The following is a 9,287-nucleotide window of genomic DNA, read 5'->3' on the forward strand; positions in this document are numbered from 1 at the left end:
TTATCATCCGCCATTTGCCTGCCTCTTGCCTGTCCATCGCCTGCCTTTCACCTATCCATTACCCACCACCCGAGGTTCACCTCCCAATCATCCAACAGCTGCCAGCAGACTGACCGCAGACCACTAGTGGAGCATCAGCTGCCTGCTTTGCCTGGAAGTTCTCTGCCGCAGTACCTACAGGTTTGATTACACGTGGCTGCCGCCATTTTTAGACAACAGCCAGGCTTCATAGGACCCCTGGCCGGACTGACTGAGCCCCATCTCCAATCTCCCTCAGCCTAATGGATCACTCTCTGCCTCTGGGGCCCTCACATCAACTTACTGCTCGCTGCTGCCAGGACCCCCAGACCAACTGACTGCGTCCTATCACCAGGACCCCAAATGGACTGATTGCACCCGGCCTCCAGGAACCCGCAAACACACCAAACACACCCGACCTCCAGGACCCCTGCCTGACCAACTGCACCCCACCTCCAGGACCTCCAGCTCACCACGTCTACACCCCGAGCTGTGGCTCCCCATTTGCCAACACATTTGGAAGCCAGAGTGACCATCTTGGATAATCCTGGAAGCCATAGCTCCAATCTTTAGGTGGTGCAATTCCCAACCTGAGAAGCCTGCTGGAGACTTGAAGCCCATTGTCAGGTACCTCTCATGCATCAGGCTACTGAAGACTGGGAGGTTTCATTATATATGACTGTTATAGTGTAGATTTTCTTTCCTCTCCTTATTGGACAATTTTAAGTTTTTATTTCTTTACTTTTTTTGGCTCTCTTTTCCTTTTGTTTACCTGTTCCCTCAGAGTCTCTTTCTCCCTTTTTGCATGCTAACATACAATTTCTTTTGATTACACTCTCACCCTTTCTATTATCTAGAACTTCTGTATATTCTTTTCTTATCCCATTAACAGCTACATACTACATCCCTCTGCATCATCTTTGTTCTCCATTAGAAACTAAAGACCTTATTTGCAGATCTGTTTGTTATACTGAAGATAACATTTGAACTCATTCTGTTTATTATGACAATTTTGTTATTGTCCCCATAGGGGCTATTTTGTCTAGGATTGCATAGTGTCTGAATTGGGCACTGCTAATATTGATCTCCCCTTAAAGAAAAGGTTTAGGAAACCTATAGGGCCACTGTAAGCCTATGGGGGAAATCTGCAATACCCCAGATCTGCACTACTAGAGGGGAAGATACATGAACAACATGAAAAAAAACCAAGGGAATAAAATGATCTAAACAAATCTAGATTCTATATTAATAGAATCCAATGACAGTATGTTAGAAGATATGTCAGAAAAGGACTTCAGATTATACATAATTAAGATGATTCATGAAGCAAAGGATGAGATAAGAGAGCAAATGCAGGCAATGAATGATATACCAATAAGCAGGTGAAAGAGCAACTGCAGGGAGAAAAGATCATTTCAACAAAGAGATAGAGATTCTCAAAAAAAAAAAAACAGATGGAAATCCTTGAAATGAAGGAAACAATAAACCAAATAAAAAACTCAATGAAAAGCATCACCAAAACACCAGACCACTTGGAAGTCAGAACCTCAGACAATGAAGACAAAATATTTAATCCGAAAATAAAGTTGCCCAAACAGAGAAGATGGTAAGAAATCATGGACCGAATCTCCACGAACTATGGGGCATCATGAAAAGACCAAATTTAAGAATTATTGGGATTGAGGAAGGTACAGAGAAACAAACCAATGGAATGAACAACATATTCAATGAAAAAATATCAGAAAATTTCCCATACCTGAAGAATGAAATGGAAAATCAAATACAAGAAGCTTACAGAACACCAAATGCACAAAATCACAACAGATCCACACCAAGGCACACTATAATGAAAATGCCTAACATTCAAAATAAAGATAGGATTTTGAAGGCCGCGAGAGAAAAGCATCCGATTACACATAAGGGGAAACCAATACGAAGAGCAGCAGACTTCTCAACCCAGACTCTAAAAGCTAGAAGGGCCTAGACCAAAATATTTCAAGCTCTGAAAGAACATGGTTGCCAATCAAGAATCCTATACTCAGCAAAACTAACCTTCAGATTTGAAGACAAAATAAAATCCTTCCATGATAAACAAAAGTTAAAAGAATTTACAAATAGAAAGCCTGCACTATACAGAATATTCTCAACAAAATATTCCATGAGGAGGAAATGAAAAACAGCAATGTAGGCCAGCAGAGGGAGGAACTACCTTAGAGAAAAACCACTCAAAGGAGAAACTAAGCCAAGTAAAAAACCAAAAATAAGCCCAAATGACTGGGAATACAAATCATATCTCAATAATAACCCTGAACATTAATAGCCTGAACTCATCAATCAAAAGACATAGACTGGCAGACTGGATTAAAAAGAGAGACCCAAGAATATGCTGCCTGCAAGAGACTCATCTCATAGAAAAAGGCATCCACAGACTAAAGGTGAAAGGATGGGAAAAAACCTACCATGCACATGGACTCAGTAAAAACATGGGGGTATCCATCCTTATATCAGAATAAGTGGACTTGAAGCCAAAGTAAGTCAGAAGGGATAAAGAAGGACATTTCATACTGCTTAAGGGAATCATAAATCAGGAAGACATAACCATAGTAAATATTTATGCCCCAAACAATGGTGCATCCCTGTACATCAAACAAATCCTTCTCAATTTCAGGAATCACATAGACCACAACACAATAATTCTGGGTGACTTTAACACACATTGTTACCACTAGATAGATCTTCCAAACAAAAACCAAACAAAGAAACCATAGAACTCAATAACACAATCAATAACCTAGACTTAATAGACATATATAGAATATTCCATCCATCGACGAGCAGATTCACTTTCTTCTCAGCAGCACGTAGAACCTTCTCGAAAATAGACCATATGTTATGCCACAAAGCAGCCTTTAGGAAATGCCAAAAAATAGAGATACTGCCTTGTGTTCTATCACATCATAATGGACTGAGAGTAGAAATCAATAACAAAATAAAAACAGAAATTACTCCAACACCTAGAGACTAAATAATATGTTATTGAACGAAACGTGGATAACAGAAAACATCAGGGAGGAGATAAAAAAATTCTTAGAGATCAATGAGAACGACAATACAACATATCAAAATCTCTGGGACACTATGAAAGCAGTACTAAGAGGAAAATTCATTGCATTCCAGAAAATTCATGGAGTGCATTCCAGAAAAGAATGAAAAGTCAACAACTAAATGACCTAATATTACAGCTCAAAGCCCTAGAAAAAGAAGAAGAGAATAACCACAAAAGTAGTAGAAGACAGGAAATAATTAAAATCAGAGTTGAAATCAATGAAATTGAAACAAAAGAAACAACTGAAAAAATTGACAAAACAAAAAATTCATTCTTTGAAAAAGTAAACAAAATAGACAAACCCTTAGCCACACTAACAAAGACAAGGAGATAGAAAACTCAAATACTACAATTTGTGCTGAAAAAGGAAATATCACAACAGACACCACTGAGATACATAACATAATGAGAAGCTACTTCGAAAATCTGTATTCCAAGAAATTGAAACTACCGAAGACACTGACAAATTTCTAGAGAAATATGCTCTTTCCAAACTGAACCAGGAGGGCATACACAATTTAAACAGATCAATATCAAGCAATGAAATAGAAGAAGTCATTAAAAACCTACCATCTAAGAAAAGTCCAGGACCAGACGGATTCTCAGCCGAGTTTTCAAGACCTTCAAAGAAGAACTCATTCCAATACTTCTCAAAGTATTCCAGGAAATAGAAGAGCAGGGTACCCTACCAAACTCATTCTATGAAGCTAATATCACCCTCATATCCAAACCAGGCAAAGACACATCAAGGAAAGAAAATTTTAGACCAATATCCTTGATGAATATAGATGCAAAGATCCTTAACAAAATATTGGCAAACCATATCCAAAAACATATTAAGAAAAGTGTGCACCACGATCAAGTGGGGTTCATCCCTGGAATGCAAGGACGGTTCAACATTCGTAAATCAATAAACATAATCCATCATGTCAATAGACTTAAGGATAAGAATCATATGGTTATTTCAATTGATGCAGAAAAAGTGTTTGACAAAATACAACACCCCTTCATGCTCAAAACACTAGAAAAAATAGGGATAGTAGGAACATACCTGAACATTGTAAAGGCTATTTATGCTAAGCCCATGGCCAACATCATTCTTAATGGAGAAAAACTGAAACCATTCCCTTTAAAAATGGGAACAAGACAGGGATGTCCTCTTTCACCACTTCTATTCAACATTGTCCTCGAAACTCTAGCCAGAGCAATTAGACAGACTAAAGAAATTAAAGGGATACGAATAGGAAAAGAGGAACTTAAGCTGTCACTATTTGTGGATGACATGATTCTATATTTAGAGGATCCAAAAACCTCCTCCAGAAAACTTCTAGACCTCATCAATAAATTCAGCAAAATAGCAGGCTATAAAATCAGCACACATAAATCTAAATCATTTTTATATGCAAGCGATGAAACATCTGAAAAGGAAATGCAGAAAACAACTCCATTTGCAATAGCCTCAAAAGAAAAGTAAATACTTGGGAATCAATCCAACCAAAGAGGTAAAAGATCTCTACAATGAAAACTACAAAACATTGAAGAAAGAAATTGAGGAAGACCTTAGAAGATGGAAAGATCTCCCATGTTCTTGGATAGGCAGAATTAATATTGTCAAAATGGCCATACTACCAAAAGTGCTGTACAGATTCAATGCAATTCCAATTAAAATTCCAATGACGTACCTTACAGAAATAGAGAAAGCAATTATGAAATTCATCTGGAAGAATAAGAAACCCAGAATAGCTAAAATAATCCTTAGCAGGAAGAATGAAACAGGGGTTATTGCAATACCAGAACTTCAACTATACTACAAAGCAATAATAACAAAAATGGCATGGTATTAGTACCAAAATAGACAGGTAGATCAATGGTACAGAATAGAGGACATGGACACAAACCCAAATTAATACAATTTTCTCATATTAGACAAAGGTGCCAAAAATATGCAATGGAGAAAAGATAGCCTCTTCAACAAATGGTGCTGGGAAAACTGAAAATCCATATGCAACAGAATGAAATTAAACCCCTACCTCTCAGCCTGCACGAAACTAAACTCAAAATGGATTAAAGACCTCAGAATCAGACCAGAGACCCTGCATCTTATAGAAGAAAAAGTAGGACCAAATCTTCAACATGTCAGCTTAGGATCAGACTTCCTTAACAGGACTCCCATAAGCACAAGAAATAAAAGCAAGAATCAATAACTGGGACAGATTCAAACTAAAAAGCTTTCTCTCAGCAAAGGAAACTATCAGCAATGCGAAGAGAGAGCCTACAGAGTGGGAGAAAATCTTTGCCACACATACTTTAGATAGAGCACTAATTTCCAGAAAATATAAGGAACTCAAAAAAATCTACACGAAGAATACAAATAACCCAATCAACAAATGGGCCAAGGAAATGAACAGACACTTCACAGAAGATCTACAAGCAATCAACAGATATATGAAAAAATGTTCAACATCTTTAGTAATAAGAGAAATGCAAATCAAAACTACACTAAGATTCCATCTCACCCTAATTAGAATGGCGATTATCAAGAATACAAGCAACAATAGGTGTTGGCAAGGATATGGGGAAAAGGTACATTCATACATTGCTGGTGGGGCTGCAAATTAGTGCAGCCACTCTGGAAAGCAGTGTGGAGATTCCTTAGAAAACTTGGAATTGACCCCCCCATTTGACCCAGCTATCCCACTCCTTGGCCTATACCCAAAAGACTTAAAATCAGCATACTGCAGAGATACAGCCACATCAATGTTCATAGTTGCTCAATTCACAATAGCCAGATTGTGGAACCAACCTAGATTCCTTCAATAGATGAATGGATAAAGAAACTGTGGTATATATATATACAATGGAATATTACTCTGTTATAAAGAATAATAAAATTATGGCATTTGCAGGCAAATGGATGAAATTGGAGAATATCATGCTAAATGAGATAAGCCAATCTCAAAAAACCAAAGGACAAATGATCTTGCTGATAAGCGGATGATGACACATAATGGGGGGTGAAAGGGGGGCATGAATGGAGGAAGGAGGGACTGTATAGTAGGAAAAGAGGGATGGGAGGGGTGGGGGTGAAGGAAAAATGTTTTGTCTGATAAGTGGATGCTGATCCGTAGTTGGGGGTGAGTAGGGAAGAATGAAGGAACTTTGTATTATGCAGAGGAGAATGAGAGGAGGGAGTGGGGCAGTGGGAATGGAAAGATAGTAGAATGAGACAGACATTATTACCCTGTATACATGTACGAAAAAAATTTTTAAAAACAGATTTCCTGGTTTTAAGTGACCATAGTTACTTTGATGTATCTCTTGGAGGAAGTTGAAGGAACGGGACATGAGATTTTCCTATATTATTTGTACAACTTTGTGTAAATATATAATTATTTCAGAAGAAAAAGTTAAAAATCAAAAAATAAAAAATGGTTCCAACTTCAATGTAAATGGCAAAGACCAACCACTAGGGCCAACTTGCCCTGACCCTGTTTACATATAAGTTTTACAGGTGTTTGCTCCAACCAATCCAGAAGCAACAAGTACTTCCGCTTGTCGACTCTCCTCTTATCCCAAAGACTGTCCCACCATTCTTATCTGTAGCCAATGTAGGTTTTGGTGCTTTCCTCTCCCAACATTTATAAAAAGTGCTCTTAGCTCTGACAGTGGACATTTTCCAACTGCTACCTGGCAGTGCTGTTGGAATCAAAGGAAATTGTCACAGGACTGTTCCTTTCCTTTTCTGTCTAGCATGTGAAATGACTCAAGGACTCTTACTTCAGAGATTCCTTGGTTTTAGAGTTTTGGTTTAGCAATAACAGGACTCACAGAAAAACAAAAACCAAAAATGTTTGCTATATTTGTTCTGACTAATAGCCTTGGAAATCTTCCATCTCAAAATATTCTAGCCCAGCACAGTGGTGAATACCTGTAATCCCAGCAGTTCAGGAGGCTGAGACAGGAGGATCACAAGTTCAAAGCCAGCCTCTGCAACTTAGCAAGGCCCTAAAATAGCTATCAAGACAACAAAATAAAATATTTAAAAAGGCTTTTGGATGTGGCTCAGTGGTTATGTCCCCTGCATTCAATTCCCATTACAAAAATTAAAACAAAATTAAAAATGTTACATTAGTAATAATTTCTTCCCATATCAAAGAAATTGAAGAAGAAAGTAAGATAAATCTTACATATAGAATATATTTGAAAATATTTCTAAATGCAACACAAATCGTAATTATTATTGTTATGCTAATGGATCATAATTATTTTTGTTAGAACCAAATAGACAATTCACTGAGTCTGTACCTATGTCACTATTCTGCATCAGTCTCTTAATGCTACAAACTTTTCAAGATATCTGTACTGGAAGGTAATTTATTAGACTTTGTATGCCTGTCAATTCCTTTTGAGAAAAATTGATATATGATCCCCCTTCTCCTTCATAGCTGATTGCATGGGGTCATCTCGGGGAGCTCTGACCAGTAGAAATACCAAATGAACCACATACATCATTTAAAATTTCCTAATAGACACATTTTAAAAAGAGCAAGAGGCACAGCTGAAATTAATTTTGTAATACCTTTTATTTTTCCCAACCTACACAAAATATTCCCATTTCAAAATGTATGCAGCATTAAATCAAAAAGGTTTTATAACCCTTTTTGAAGTTTTCCATGTGCTTACTGCACATCTCAATTCAGCAACACACTATATTGCAAATGCTGAGCTAGTGGCTACCTTGTTGGCCCACATAGATCTATTATTAATGGAAACAACAAGTTATCATGGAAAAAATTATCAATACTAACCACAAAACCTGAATAATCTTTCTTAATCATAAATCTGAAGCGAGAGAGTATATGTTAATCCAGAGAACTACCCTGTTCTTTGTTTATTAGTAAAAACTGTCCATCTAAAAGACCTCCCATGTTTATGAATAGGCAAAATTAATATTGTCAAAATGCTCATACTACCAAAAGCAATATACATATTTAATGCAACCCCCATCAAAATACCAGTGACATTCTTCATAGAACTAGAAAAAACGGGTTGCTTTTGTTTTGTTATGTTTTGTTTTTTTTTATTTTACAGACTGCATTCTGATTCTCTATACACAATGGGATACAACTTTTCATTTCTATAGTTGTACATGATGTAGAGTCACACTGTTCATGTAATCATACATGTACATAGCGTAATGATGTCTGTCTCAGTCCACCGTTTTTCCTACTCCCACCCCCTCTCATTTCCCTCTACATAATCTAAAGTAAATGGATGGAATTATAGAATATCATGCTAAGTGAAATAAGTCAATCCCCAAAATCCAAAGGCTGAATGTTTTCCCTGATAAGTGGATGATGATACATAATGGTGGTGGGGGTCGGGGGGTAAGAAAAGAATGGAGGAACTTTGGAAAAAAACAGCTTTAAAATTCATTTGGAAGAATAAAAGAGAGGAATAGCCAAAGCAACTTTAAGCCCAAACAAAAAACAAAAACACAGCTGAACGCATCACAAACCTGACTTCAAATGATTTTACAGAGCTATAGTAGCAAAAACTGCATGGTACTGGCATAAAACCACTCATGTAGACCAATGGTCCAGAATAGAAGATATAAAGACAAACCCAAACATCTACAGCCATCCAATCCTTCACAAAGGTGCCAAAAACACACTGGAGAAAAGACAGTCTTTTTAACAAGTGGTTCAGGGGAAACTGGTTCCATATACAGAAAATGAAACCAGATCTTTACCTCTCACCCTGCACAAAACCCAGCTTAACATGGATCAAAGACCTCAGAATTAGACAAGAAACTATGCAACTACTAGAAAAAAACACAGGGTCAACACTCCGGCTTTTAGGCACAGACAATGACTTTCTCAATAGGACCCCTAATGCTGAGGAAATGATGACTAGACTTAATAAATGGGATGACATCAGATTAAAAAGTTTCTGCACAGCAATGGAAATAGGAATGGAACCTAGAGAATGGGAGAAAATCTTTGGTAGCTACTCTTAGGACAGAGGATTAATATCTAAAATATACGGAAAGCTCAAAAACCTTTACACCAAAAATCAAATAACCCAGTTATTAAATGGGCAAATGAATTAAACAGACACTTCTCAAAAGAAGAAAATACAGATGGTCAACAAATATATGAAA

The sequence above is a fragment of the Sciurus vulgaris genome (genome assembly GCF_902686455.1).
Source record: "Sciurus vulgaris genome assembly, chromosome: 4".
NCBI lineage: Eukaryota > Metazoa > Chordata > Mammalia > Rodentia > Sciuridae > Sciurus > Sciurus vulgaris.